Genomic DNA, 14,677 nt, shown 5'->3' with positions numbered 1-14,677 from the left:
TTTTAATTTCATGGCCAACATTATTGATATTTGTTAAATGAAAATTGAATTTTAAAAATCCATTTGATGAGATTTAATTCCAGTCGCTATGCCATCAGTCCAGGTTTCAAGGTTACTAGTCCTGTGACACAAGAAGATATAAATTAGGTGCTGGATATCATTCAACTCATCAAGTCTGCTTTCCCATTCAACACATCTTTAGTTTCAACTTCTCCTTCTCATCCACTTCCCATATCCATTCATTTAACAAGATGCCAACAATCTATACCTGTTTCAGCATGAAATGTTTTCAATTTTGATACATTCCCAACCCTCTGGACTAGAGAACTTCAGGGATTCACAGTCTCTTTGAGTGAAGAAAGTTCTCCTCATCTCAATCATAAATGTTTGGTACCTTCGCCTTGGTTTAGACACAGCCTTTCAGTACCTACTCAATCATAACCAGCATGCCACTGATGCCAGTGCAGGGTGCCAAGGAGACAGTGTGGAGCATTTGTTCTTGGGTTGACATTCAAGCTGTGACTACAGACATTTGAGACTCCTAAATCAGATCATCTTTGTTCAGTTATAACACAACATTTATTGGTAGCAGTTGGAATTTAAGAAATGTAAAACCTTGTGCATCATTCAGGAATGATATTCTTATGAACTGAAATGTGGTTACCTGCAGGCACTCAAGTGAAAGGTTTGTCTCTGAAGGAGGAGTAAGTGAACATGCTGCCCAATGCTTTCAACTTGTCCTGCAGAAGTGTGATGGTAAGGAACTGCTCCACCTGTAGCCAAAAATGTGGTAGGAAGAAGCAAAGTATTTAAAGGCTAGTTGATAAAACTGCTCTCTTGGTATCTAGAAATACTCACATACTCTAGTTGCAGCACATCACCTGCCCTGTCTTCCTTTCCATTTGTTAATTTAATAGATTTTTAAAATCCCTACAGTATGGAAACAGGCCCTTCTGCCCAACAAGTCCACACTAACCCTCTGAAGAGTTACCCACCCAGACCCATTTCCCCTACATTTTACCTCTGACTAATGTACCTAACACTATGGGCAATTTAGCATGGCCAATTCACATGACCTGCACATCTTTGGACTGTGGGAGGAAACCAGAGGAAACCCACACAGACATGGGGAGAATGTGAAATTCCCCACATAACCTGAGACTGGAATTGAACCTGGGTCCCTGGCGCTGTGAGGCAGTAGTGCTAACCACTTAGCCACCATGTCACCCCTTTTACTTAAATGGTTCATAATTAACACCCTTTTAGTTAATAAATTTTATTATGGCAAGAAACTTTGCCAACACTAATACAATATCCTGAATACTTTCATTTTGACAGGTAGGTGAGCCAAAATATTTAACCAGCAATGCCTTGTGTCTCCCTGTGACAACATTTTTGATTTATCACTTCAGACTCAGACACAGCCTCGACCCCATTCTAGTTGCCAATTCCACCCCGATCCCAATCCCAGCTCAATCCTAAATCCAGCCTGGCTGGAGCCCAGCTAGCTGTTTATGAAGTCTCCGTAGGATTAATGGACTCTCTTCATTCCTGTACTGTTGATTGAGTTCTCTTTCTCTACTCCTACTATTGAATAACCTCTCTCTCTGCTCTTGTCCATTCTGTTTAATATATAAATTCTTAGTGATGGACATCTGTGAGTTGTAGGGACTGTAAACACTGTTGGAGAAGGAGCCTAGAAGGGCAGGAAACATGACGTGGTGAATGAGCTGGTTGGGATGTGAAATTTTGATTTCCTGATGGTACTTTGAGATGCAGAGATTAAAATCCTGATATTTGTTTCTGAGGTGGCAGTATACAGACAGGAGAAATCCCAACTTTCAGATCCCAACCTTTAAAAAATGGCCACCAACCCCTTCCATTTTCAGTTTGGAAGTCAGGTCATGCAAAGAGCTGAGAAGCTGCCAGTTCCTGAGGTTGACTGGGCAGAAGTCTGCTCTTGGGACCCCAAGCACTCTGCCCAAAACGTAAAACAAAACAATAACATGTAAAACATTCCTCTGGCCTTCACCCTTCACATCTCTACCAATGCCCCTTACCCCAAGCGCTTCCCATTCCCCAGGCATGCCAACCCATTCCACCTAATGCCACCCACCCATTCCCATTTAACCCCTCTTACCCCATGCCAACTTTGTGTTGTCTTGCCTACATCAACCTGTCCCCCTTCACCAATGACACAAAGCTGCTACTGTCCCCATATACCTGTGCACACAGGAAATAAAATGAAATTCTATCACAACGTTCTGTATGACAGACGACACTCTAATCAGAAAAGCAGTCTCATTCAGAAAAGGATGGTTTTTGACAGTTATTGATAGTTGATGTGATGTAAGGTGTGCAATTTATACATGTTTGAATATAATTTTGAGATAGTTTTTTTTTATTTGAACTTACGCCACATGGATGTTATATGTGTTTGAAGTGATTCGTATGATTAATTGTATTTCTGTCGCCATGGTGATTTATTTTAAAACATAGTGTAGAGAAAGACTTCCTGAAGAGTCCTGGATTTTTAATGAAATTGGGGAATTTTACCAGTGGCTAAAAACCCAAGGAGTTATTTGATGCTGAAAATGCTTAAGCTCAGTCATATGAAGGTTCCAGGAAGTGATATGGGTGGCATGGTGGCACAGTGGTTAGCACTGCTGCCTCACACTGCCAGAGACCCGGGTTCAATTCCCGCCTCAGGCAACTAACACATTCTCCTTGTGTCTGCGTGGGTTTCCTCCCACAATCCAAAAGAATGTGCAGGTTAGGTGAATTGGGTGTGCTAAATTGCCTGTAGTGTTAGGTGAAGGGGTATATGTAGGGGGGTGGGTCGGTGTGGACTTGTTGGACCGAAGGGCCGGTTTCCACACTGTAAGTAATCTAACCTAATATCAGATTCTCAAAACTAGGAGTTTAAGCCATAGTTATATTAGATGTGATAGAGAGGGGAATGTTCTTTGATGTGAATTAAAGGAGTGCTTTTGGGATTAATGGGATTATATTTGTACTGTGTATTTCTATTTTATATTCATTTCTGCAGAATAAGCCTCTGTGTTATTGTTAAAAATGAAATCTGCAATGTTAATTGTGTTTCAGTGAGAGGTTGCCTTATTAAAAGAAAACTCTATTAAGTCAGATTTCCATCTGGGATTTGACTTATCCAGTAATAACTTCAACTGGGATCATAAAAATTGGAGCCTGGGAGTTTTAAATTCATTGGATTTAAGAGGGAACTGTGACTTTTTTAAAACACCAGGTATATGTTTTTGGCATAAACTTCACCATAATGCAACCATTCAATTATATGGAATTTGAAGACTTCTTGGGGTATTGCTGAGACATTTCAGGAAGTTATAAATGGATTGTTTGAAATCCTTCATGAAGATAAACTGAGAGTGCAGATAAATGGATTTCAAAGTAGAATCTCTTGAGGATAAGATATTTTGAGCGATTGTCCAACATTTAGAATTGGAAGAAAGGAAACATGAATTTGGGCTGTCATTATGCCAAAGCTATCTCATGTCCCCTTTTTGCCCTCCTGATTTCCCTCATAAGTATACTCCTACTGCCTTTATACACTTCTAAGGATTCACTTGATCTACCCTGTCTATACCTGACATATGCTTCCTTCTTTTTCTTAACCAAACCCTCAATTTCTTTAGTCATCCAGCATTCCCTATACCTACCAGCCTTTCCTTTCACCCTGACAGGAATATACTTTCTCTGGATTCTCGTTATCTCATTTCTGAAGGCTTCCCATTTTCCAGCTGTCCCTTTACCTGTGAACATCTGCCCCAAATCAGCTTTTGAAAGTTCTTGCCTAATACCATCAAAATTTGGCCTTTCTCCAATTTAGAACTTCAACTTTTAGATTTGGTCTATCCTTTTCCATTGCTCTTTTAAAACTAATAGAATTATGGTCACTGGCCTCAAAGTGCTCCCCACTGACACCTCAGTCACCTGCTCTGCCTTATTTCCCAAGAGTAGGTCAAGTTTTGTACCTTCTCTCGTACGTACATCCACACACTGAATCAGAAAATTGTCTTGTACACACTTACCAAATTCCTATCCATCTAAACCCTTAACACTATGGTAGTCCCAGTAGATGTTTGGAAAGTTAAAATCCCCTACCATAACCACCCTATTATTTTCACAGATAGCTGAGATCTTCTTACAAGTTTGTTTCTCAACTTCTCTCTATCAGGAGGTCTATAATACAATCCCAATATCATCCTTTCCTTATTTCTCAGTTCCACCCAAATAACTTCCCTGGATGTATTTCCAGGAACATCCTCCCTCAGCACAGCTGTAATGTTATCCCTTATCAAAAATGCCAATCCCCCTCCTCTCTTGCCTCCCTTTCTATCCTTTCTGTAGCATTTGTATCCTGGAGCATTAAGCTGGAACATGTAGGGAAATGATCATATGGATATCCAAAGGAAACAGGAAAATTAAAAAAAATACTTGGACATTAAATGAAGTGAATTTAGAGAACAGACCATACGAGATCAAAATAAGAAAGGAGGAAGGTCAACCAGAAAACAAGATAACCAGAGTAACGTTCCTGTGCTGTGAATAAATTGTACACACCAGAACCAATTGTTGGAAGTTAAATAAGACCAACTGTAGGAGTGGGAATAACCAAGCAATATTTGAAAAGATGCCATCAGAAAAGGAAGTAGGTGCACAACTATAACAGTGGTACAGAGAGAAGGCGGTTCCTTGTAATGTGCTAAGAAGAGATAGCTGGTTCACGACAATTATGAAGATTCTTGTCAAATAGTGACATAGAGAGTTCAACTGCTGGTGGTTCTGAAAAAGGGAAGTTATCGCAAAAGGGAAGTTATTTCCTTCTGCTTAAAACCAATAAAGTAATCAAAGAAGGAGGTTGAAACGTACTGGAGCAAATCAGTCACTGATGCTGGCTGATGATGCTTGTTGTGAATGCTTCAGCATTTTGGATTATTGTCCTGAAGATGGAGATATTTATGGAGCCTCCTCCTCCAGTGAGTTGTGTCATGCCCACCAACATTCACAATTGGATGTGACCGAACTGCAGAGCTTAGATTCTATTTGTTGTTTGTGGGTTCATTCCTCCCTGTCTAGTGCTCGTTGCTTGTGCTGTATGACACATCCAAGTGATCCTGTTTTATAACTTCACCAGGTTGACGCCTCATTTTTAGGTGTGCCCAGAATTGCTCCAGGCATGTTCTCCTGCACTCTCGAGCAAGTTGGCAGGGGGAAGCACATGAAATTCCTAGATGGCATGCCCCTGTTCGGGAATGGGGTGGGTGAGATCGAGGGCTGTAATTTTGAGGCCAGTGGGAAGAGTTCTCATACAAAGGGAAGCTTGGTGGGTTGCAAGGTAGGGAAGAGATGGGGGAGTGCTGAGGGGAGACACTTCCATCACTGGCACTTTTGCCAGGGAACACCCCTCCTTCCTGGTCCACTGCCCCTCCCCTTAATTTCCAGGACCTCCTTCCATCCTGACTCCAAATCTGTACTCCCTGGATGACAACCAATCAGAGAGCAAAAGCAAGGACTGTAAGTGCTGGAGATGAGAGTCAAGAGTATGTCAGACAGCATCCAAGGAGCAGGAGAATCAACATTTCAGGTAAAAGCCTTCCATCAGGAACTGATAAGACAGACCTTTCGCTTTCTCAAGAGGGATTTCCTGCCAAGTGAAGGGCAGAATTTCAACCTCCAGCCGACCCTGGAGAGGTGAATGTCTTGAGATATGACCTTTTAGGTGGCAGAGTACATAATCCCACTACCCAAAAAATCCTGCCCTGAATGACTTTCTACTTTGGCCTGAGGCTGTAGAGTGCTTGAGACATCCTGATGTTGCTTAGGTACTCAGTGAATGTAAATCATTACCTTTAAAGCTTTTCATAGAGAGCAGTGCTGAGGTGGGTAGGCTACTGAAGCTTGGTTGATGAGTGTCTACGTAATAAGTGCCAGCTGTAAGAGGTACACAGGGAGCTTTAAACCATGTTTAAAATGGCCGAATGTTCTCTCTGGCTCCTGGGAAGACACCACTCAAACCTGAAGTCGACAGCATCAGAAGATATAGGAAGACATTCATGTGAGTACTCACTGAAGGAGAAACTAAAATCATAAAATGTTGTGGAAGAGGTTTAGGACCTTGGGGCAACATTGTGATGTTGCCACTGAGGTGCTCACTGAGCATAAATGGCACAGGGTGGGCAGAGTTAAAGAAGGGACGAAACACGTGAGAGAAGCATGTGAAGTGGACTGACTAGCATTAGACAGTACAGCTTATGGAATAGCTTTCACTAATGTATAATAAGGTTGGAGCCTGGTATATCTTTGATTACCATACGTTTCATCTCAATATGTAATAAACAGTATTGTACTGAAACTCTAGCCTGAAAACAACTTGTGATTTTGTCTTCTCCTCGACCAGTCTGTCTTGAACCCAGGTCCATGGATGTGGATATAAAACCATATGACAAATATAAAGATTGATCAGCACAGAGCTTGGTTTTTGTACATTGCCTGCGTTCGTGACTGTAAAGCAGAGACCATATGTCATATTGAGATGAAACATATGGTAATGAAAGATATACATTAGTGAAAGCTATTCCATAAGCTCTACTGTCTAATGCTAGTCAGTCCACTTCACATGTTTCTCTGCATGTGTTTTGCCCCTTCTTTCATAACTCCGCCCACCCTGTGCTATTTATGCCCAGTGATCAGCTCAGCAGCAACATCACAATGTTGCCCCAGGGTCCTAAAGCTCTTGCACAACACTTTATGATTTTGGTTTCTCCATCATGATTATGCATGATGAATGTCATCCTATAGTTTCTGAGTTATGATATGCAATTAACTTGTAACTTGCATCACATTTAAGGATCCAATATTTATCCTGTAATGATGTGTGATGTATCAGATGACAAACACACTTGAATCATAATCGTATATCATGAGGTAATTTGATTATAGCTGGGACTTGCAGAACATTAGTTGGAGGCAACAAGAAAAATTAGCAGCAGCAAAGTTAATGGTCCCCACTTGCAGTGTACAGATTCTGTTGGAAAATCGTGTTCACTGGGCAGGTCTGGAGCAATGATCACAGAGAGCACAAAGTGTCATTGCAGGAGACCAGCAGTCACAGGGGGATTACACCAGTCACAGGAGCATTCAAAATCATCAGCCTTGTAAAAATTCAACTGACAAGGGAGTGGTCTGGAAGCACAGAGTCACAAGAAACTGATCTTCCATGGAAACTGACCATGGAACATTGATGACGAGGCATTACTGATCAATAAGCTATAACAGTAAGGAAGGGGACTCCACTAAGCAATATTGTGAGTTAATTCATTTGCCATCTCAAGTACTAATGCAGAGAATGTCCCAGAAATTGAGTCAACGGCAGCCCCAACACTGCCACCAAAATTAGTAGGAATCGGGAATTATCTCGCTGAGGGTGCTGGGGATAACTGAGCATTCTAAACCGGGATTTTTGTTTAGTAATCCGATATGGACCAGTGGTGGGAAAATTGAAGTTCAGGTACAAATAAACCATGATCCAACTGAATGATAGAACAGGGTCCAAATGTTGTTATAAACAGAAAGCCATGCATATATATAATACCTTTCATGACCTCAGGCTATCCCTATGTGCCTGAGGGCCAGTGACATTTTGAAGTGGGATAACTGTTACAATGTGGGAAATGCGAAAGCTAATTTACACACAGCCCACTCCCACAAGCAGCACTGTGGTAATGACTGAATAGCTTCGTGGTGGTTGAGGGACAAATATGAGTTTGGACACCAGGAATAATTCCCTTCTTTTAGATCAAAAGCAATTAAGGCTTCAGCGTGACATCTTACCTGAAAGATGGCATTTTCAGCAGAACGGCACTCCCTCAGTGCTACACCAGAGTGTCTGTTTGATTTTTCTGCTCAAGTCTGAGAGTGGGACGTAAATCTGAAACTTGCTGGTACAGAAGCAGAGCTACAGTTGTAGTCAAAATAAATAAATCTTGGCATTTATTTCCACTAGAGTTGATAAGACATGGTGTTGGAAAGAAGCAGCAGCAGGTCAGGGCAGCATCCAAGGAGCAAGAGAGTCAATGTTTCAGGCAGGACCCTTCTTAGGAAGACCCTCCTGGAGAAGGGTTATGCCGAAATGTCATCTCTCTTGCTTCTTGGATGCCGCCTGACCTGCTGTGCTTTTCCCAGTGCCACGTTTTATCAACTCTGACTCTCCAGCATCTGCAGTCCTCACTTACTCCTGTTTATTTCCACCACATAAGTTTATATCTATCGTAGCTACATTCCACAGGAGGCTCCCAAGCACTGAGGATGTCACCTAGACGGGACGAAACGTCTGTAACACAAATTCCCAGCTCGGCGAACAGAACCAAAACAGGAACATAGAAAATAGGAGAAAGAGAAAGCTGTTCAATATGATCATGGTTGATCCTCTATCTCAGAACCACGCCCCTGTGTTCTACCCCATATTCCTTGTCACCTTTGCCTCTAGAAATCTGCCTATTTCGCTCTCAAACATATTCAGTGATTTTGCCTCCAAAAATTTCTATGGTGAAGAATTCCGTAGGTTTGCCATTCTCTACGTGAATAAATTCCACCTCACCTCAGTCTGAAATAGCTGATCATGTGATGGGATGAGTTGAGAATAACACCATGGTCAGTACAGACATGATGGGCTGAAGAGCCTGTTCCTGTTCTGTACTATTCTTGGTTCTATGTATCCCGGGCTTCGTGACCAATGTTCTGGATCACAATTCAGTGACCCTTGTTTCTGAAGCAAATCAGTTTCCCTGCATGGTTTTCTTGAGGTTCTGCTACACCAATGCATCAGGAAATGAGTTTATTGCCAGAATGATACACAATCCCAGGCATCTGCCTCCCTTTGTTCTTTGATTCTTTATTTACCCCTTAACCCTCGATTTATTCCCCACAGGTCACCCTGGCTCAGCAGAATTGTGGGAAATGCTAAGGGAAAATTCTGAAGCCAAGATTGCACAGATGGATGCACAAATGTCCAAGGCGTACAAAGTATGTATGTTCACTGTGCTCATTTCAGGTTACATTTTCGGTTGATTCACAAGGAGCTTTGTTACTAATGTATCATTTGTAGAGCTGTTGACATGGTGTTTTAGAAAGTGTGTTGATGTGTCTCTAATACAGTTCACGTCTTTGAAATAAATGCACTAAAAGAGCGGAAGACACAGCAGTGATAGGCAGAAGCTGGCAATATTTGGCCACGGTGTCCAAAGTCAAAGAATTTGCAGTTTTAGTGCTTTCTTACATTGGATCTAAGATGGCGCACATTATGCTGCACATACCCTAAAATTAAAAATACACCATTCAGGGCAATTGCCACACAAGGGGAAAAATTCTTCCACCTTCATTCTCAATGATTAGTCTATCCACAAAGTACTCATGGGATCTAGTTAAAAATCACACAACACCAGATTACAGTCCAACCGGTTTATTTGGAGGGACTAGCTTTCAGAGCGCTGCTCCTTCATCAGGTGGTTGTGGAGCGGGATCATAAGACACAGAATTTATGGCAAAAGGCAACAGTGTCGTGCAGATGAAATATATTAAACAAACTTAGATTAAGCCTCTCATCTTTTAGAATGGTTTTGCTAGTTTTGGTTTGTTAACACGTAAATCCCAGAACTCCTTTTAAACTAATGAACCGAAACTAGCAAAACCATTCTAAAAGATGAGAGACCTAATTGTTTAATATATTTCAGCCACACGACACCGTTGTCTTTTGTTATAAATTCTGTGTCTTATGATCCTGCTGCACAACCACCTGATGAAGGAGCAGCGCTTCCAAATAAACCTGTTGGAATATAACCTGGTGTTATGTGATTTTTAACCTTGTCCACCCCAGTCCAACACTGGCTCCTCCAAATCATGGGATTTAGTTTTAATTCCTGGGTGGCACTTGTCCATACGAACATTTCTGTCCATTTGTGTGAATTATCCATCTGATATTACAGTTCCTAAGTGATGCAGGTTCCCTCCTTAAACATTATTTACAATTTCTGAAAGTTGTTATTACTGGGTTTAAAAACTCTCAATGTTGATACTGAAGGCACTCTACTCAGCAAACCACACCCCTGCAAACTGATACCATTCACATCTCCATACATTTCCACCAACTGCACTCAGCCCTTCAAGACAAATTTCTATCTCTTTCCAAGATTCAACATGAATCTTCTTTGCTTGGAATTTAATCTTTCATGCAGGACTTTGTCAAATGCTTTTTGGAAGTTTTCTACAAAAAAAAAGCTGTAAGACTCTCCAGTATCCACTCTGGATTTCTTCTGAGATTCAGAGACAATGTTCAGCCTGAGAGAAACTTAATTTGTATTTTAAGCATAGATGCTTTATTTATAATATATAAGGGAACATCGCCAATGACTGTCCTCCAACAATGCATAAACCTGTCCAGAAAACAGCAGGTTAAAAGTCAACTATTCAAACATTTTTCCATTCCTTCCTTTGAGTCACACACCATTTCACCATGGATGTTTTTGACAGTACTCCTCAATGAAGAGTTATATTGTGAAGCAGGTTTAGCTTAACTCTCATTTTCTACCCACCTGTATTTCTTTGGGATGTACCTGTAGATCTCCCAAGTGTGAGATAGCCGAAATTGGAAGCTCAGTTTGAACCTCAATTTGAAGGAAAATCCAAAGTTGCCATTGAACAAAAGCTACCTGTAACTCTGTATCAACATCATGTATGTATATGATCATTACCTATTTAATACAATCAGCTGAACTCATAACATAGCTCACTTACGTTTGATAGAAGGGATACACCATCACACACAGGCACCCAAATTCTCCAAACAAATGGAATGTTCAAACCTTGCGCTTCATATGAATTATACAGGCACTTTAGAGCATATATTTCCCCATTGCTCTCCAATGGCAGACATGTTATCAATTAGAATCAATTTGCCAATCAGTTGGCACCCATTCTCTCCTCCAACATGATCATTTGAAATTTGTCATTCTTGCATTTCTTCTGTCAAGAGCAAAGTAATAAGCTTTGGCAATACATCTCTTTTCAGCAAGATTAAAGCCATCTATTTTCTTAAACCAATGACATGTCAACGTGGATGGCAACATAAAGCTGGAATGAAGTGGGAAAAATGAGGATAAATTTTTTTTAACACTCCTTGAACTCCATCACTGATCCAGTGCTCCTATAACATGTCTGATTTTGTTTTCCTGTTCAAAATTGTTTTTCTGTTTGTTTCTATTGAACATATTTAAGAATATTTTCTTCAAAAGTCTTGGGGAATGTTCAATGATTTTATTGGAATGAGAGCAAAATCAGAAATTCTATCAAATAGGATCAAAGAATGATGCAGGACGAGGCCCTTCAGTCCATCTCACCTCTGCCAGCTCTTTGAAAGAGCTAACTAATTAGTTCCCTTTCTTCTTTTCCTTTCTTTTTCCAACTCCCTGTTGAAAATTATCATTGAATCTGCTTCTCTACCCTTTCAAACAATGTCCAAAAAACTCATTGTGGAATGCATTTTTTGCTACGATCATTTTTTAAAATCAGTCACCTTTGATCTGTGTCTGCTGAATTCTAACCTTTCTTCTATTCACTATTTTGGCTTCCAGCTAAAAGTGAATGGAAGGAAGATTCGGATTGAATTAAAGGAATTAAATGCTAATTCACAGCTGAATTTTCTCCACTTTGAAAATATTCAACCAGCTATTTCTGGTTCCTCACTCTGCTTACTTCCTCAGCCCTGCTTCCAGTCTTAATTTTACAGGAGTTAGCCAATGAGACCATCTCCATCGTCACCTTAAAATTAGAGATGGGAGGTTGGGCCCAGGAGGCAGAAGGGAAAATCTGGAGTCAGAATGTAAGGAATACCAGGAGCCTTCACTGTAGCTTCACTTGGAATGCAGCTGCAGTGACAGAGATATGAGAGGAGAGAGGTGAGGATACTCTCACTAGCAAGTCTTTCCTGCCCGAATCTGCTGCACGGATAGGTCTATGCCTAACGTTAGCTACTTGGTCCAGTTTTGGTCAAACAAATATCACGCGTCAAGCCATTAGGTCCTCCTGCTGAATATTTGGCTCTTGTGAGTCAATTGATCCTATTTTAATTGGTTTCCCATTGCTGCCTGGCAAGTTTCTATGACCGCCTCTGGTAAAAATGCCATCAAAAAACTCACATAGCAAAGACGAGCAAGAGTAGCCTGTTTAGCCCTTTGAGTCTGCCCTTCCATTCAGTATGATCATGACATCTTCCAACTCAGTACTCTCTTCCTGCTTTCGTCTCATATCCCATTTGTTGAATCTGATGGGAATTTGTCAGGCCCAGCATTTATTGTCTCCAAGTCCCTGAAAACTAAAAACAAAAGTCTGGTTCATTAATGTTCTTTAGGGAAGGAAACTACTGTCCTTACCTGGTCTGGCCTACATGTATCTCCCAGACTCACTGTAATACGGTTGACCGTTAACTGCTGTCAGGGCAATGATAGACAAAACATGCTGGCCTAGCCAGTAACACCCTCATCCCATTAATTAATTGTAAAAATAACCTAGCCCACCCCCCCCCATTCCATTATTTAACTATTGAATTCAAACGGTTCAATGCGGAAATGTGTAACAGTGAGTGAAATGATGTTGTTTTATCCCTAAGTACTAATGAAAACATTGGATGGTTGTTTAAGGTTCACTCGGAGTTGGAGCTGCAGTGGCAACATGAATGTTCCTATGCATGTGGTAGACTAGAGGTGTTCCAACTTCTTTCCATCACATGACTGATCAGAACTCTCTCGTGCTGTTGCCTCCTGCCAATGACGTGTGGTGGAAAGATTTGCAAGTTGATACTCGATATAATTTGGCTATGTAATGTACCTACCTTCTTTGGCCATCAAGATATTGGCTGGGACTCATTCCTGGAGCCTCTAGCTCAGAAACAGGGATACACCCAATTGCACTGTAAGCTTTGATCAGCTACAATTGGAGTACGATATTGTGAAACAGTTCATACCTTGCTGCATCTGATTCCTGTAAGGAAAACAAAAAAAAAACACTCCAAACTAAGCTCACTTACCAGTAAGTAGCTCATGATTTGACTTGTAGGAGCTAACTTGTCCCAACAGTTCTTGTGGTTGCTAAATTGGTGCAGCCACCATCATGATCAGAATGCCTTTGGCACACTGTTCCTGCCAAAATATGTATTTCCCATTTATTACAAAAGGAATAATGAGAGGTTGTATGAACCCGTTGATGCTACAAATGGCCATCCTAAACAGCTCTTAGATTGTTCCAATCAAATAAGGAGGAATGGAGTTGGCACATCTATAACATGTGAATATATCAAGTTCACTTTTCATTTCTTTGTTTTGTTCCTACTGGAAGGCAGATTACAATTTCTAGAAAGGGCATTGTTGGCAAAGTCACATCCATTGCACATCCATTATTTCATTGAAGTGATGATGGTGGCTCTTCTAAGTGATAGAGATATACAGCACGGAGACAGACCCTTCTGTCCAATTTGTCCATGCTGACCAGATATCCTAACCTAATCTTGTCCCATTTGCCAGCACTTGGCCTATATCCCTCTAAATCCTCCTATTCATATACCCATCCAGATGCCTTTTAAATGTTGTAATTGTACCAGCCTCCACCATTTCCTCTGGCAGCTCATTCCATACACGCACCACCCTCTGCATGAACAGGTTGTCCCTTAGGTCTCTTTTAATTTTTTTCTCCCTTATCCTAAACCTATGCCCTCTAGTTCTGGACTCCCCCACCCCAGGGAAAATACCTTGTCTATTTACCCTATCCATGCTCCTCATGATTTTATAAACCTCTATAAACACCCCCCAGCCTCTGCGCTCCAGGGAAAACAGCCCCAGCCTATTCAGCCTCTCCCTCTAGCTCAAACCCTCCAACCCTAGCAATATCCTTGTAAATCTTTCATAAACCCTTTCAAGTTTCTTGAGCTACTACAGTCTTTGTGATGTGGTGGCTTAGTTCCATGGAGGGTGGTAACTGTCGAATACCTTGTTTAAGCTCCATGCTTGCTGTATAAATTAACAGAGAGGAAAAGTTTGACAAGTATGAGAAAGCACTTGCTGAGGAAAAATGGATATATTTCTTTTAAAATATATTTTATTCTTTATCTTTTATAAATAAACCAATTGCATATGAGAGACAACATATAATGTTAACCTTGTAGTTTATAGAAAATTCTCCTCTGTTGAAGTTGTTATTAACATTATTAATTTATTTTGTCTAGTCTGCATTTAGCATCTACACGAGAGACCTTCGGATAAAGCAGGAAGCACATCCACACCCCAACTGCTTAAGTGATGATTGGGTCAGTATTAAAAATTATTTGTTCATTTGCATTGTTTTTTCCCACGTGAGTTTTTTTTGTAGGCAAATAACCTGTTGCTTTTACGAATCATCAGTTTCCTAAAAACAAGCTTGTGGAATTTCACCACAAACAGAAAATGCTGGCGATCACAGCAGGTCAGGCATCATCCGTGCAGAGAGTGTAAACTAATGTTTCAAGTCTCAATAACTCTTAATCAGAGCTTGTGGACTTTCAGGTGGACTTCCACTTGCCTCATCCCTTGGCTTTTTAAGAAAATGAATAATTCAGGTC

The 14,677-nt window shown here is 40.9% G+C and overlaps 1 long non-coding RNA gene across 1 annotated transcript; it reads left to right on the top strand.

Annotated features, from left to right (window-relative positions):
• Positions 1-674: 674 nt before the first annotated feature.
• Positions 675-14,365, top strand: LOC132826626 (uncharacterized). Its single transcript, XR_009645896.1, has 3 exons — positions 675-756; positions 8,966-9,060; positions 14,306-14,365. It is a non-coding gene; the product is annotated as an uncharacterized LOC132826626 (long non-coding RNA).
• The last annotated feature ends 312 nt before the right edge of the window (positions 14,366-14,677 follow it).

Source organism: Hemiscyllium ocellatum, chromosome 23 (genome assembly GCF_020745735.1).
Source record: "Hemiscyllium ocellatum isolate sHemOce1 chromosome 23, sHemOce1.pat.X.cur, whole genome shotgun sequence".
Classification (NCBI taxonomy): Eukaryota; Metazoa; Chordata; class Chondrichthyes; order Orectolobiformes; family Hemiscylliidae; genus Hemiscyllium; species Hemiscyllium ocellatum.
The sequence above is the reverse complement of the archived record's forward strand: the minus strand, read 5'-3'. Positions and strand labels throughout refer to the sequence as shown.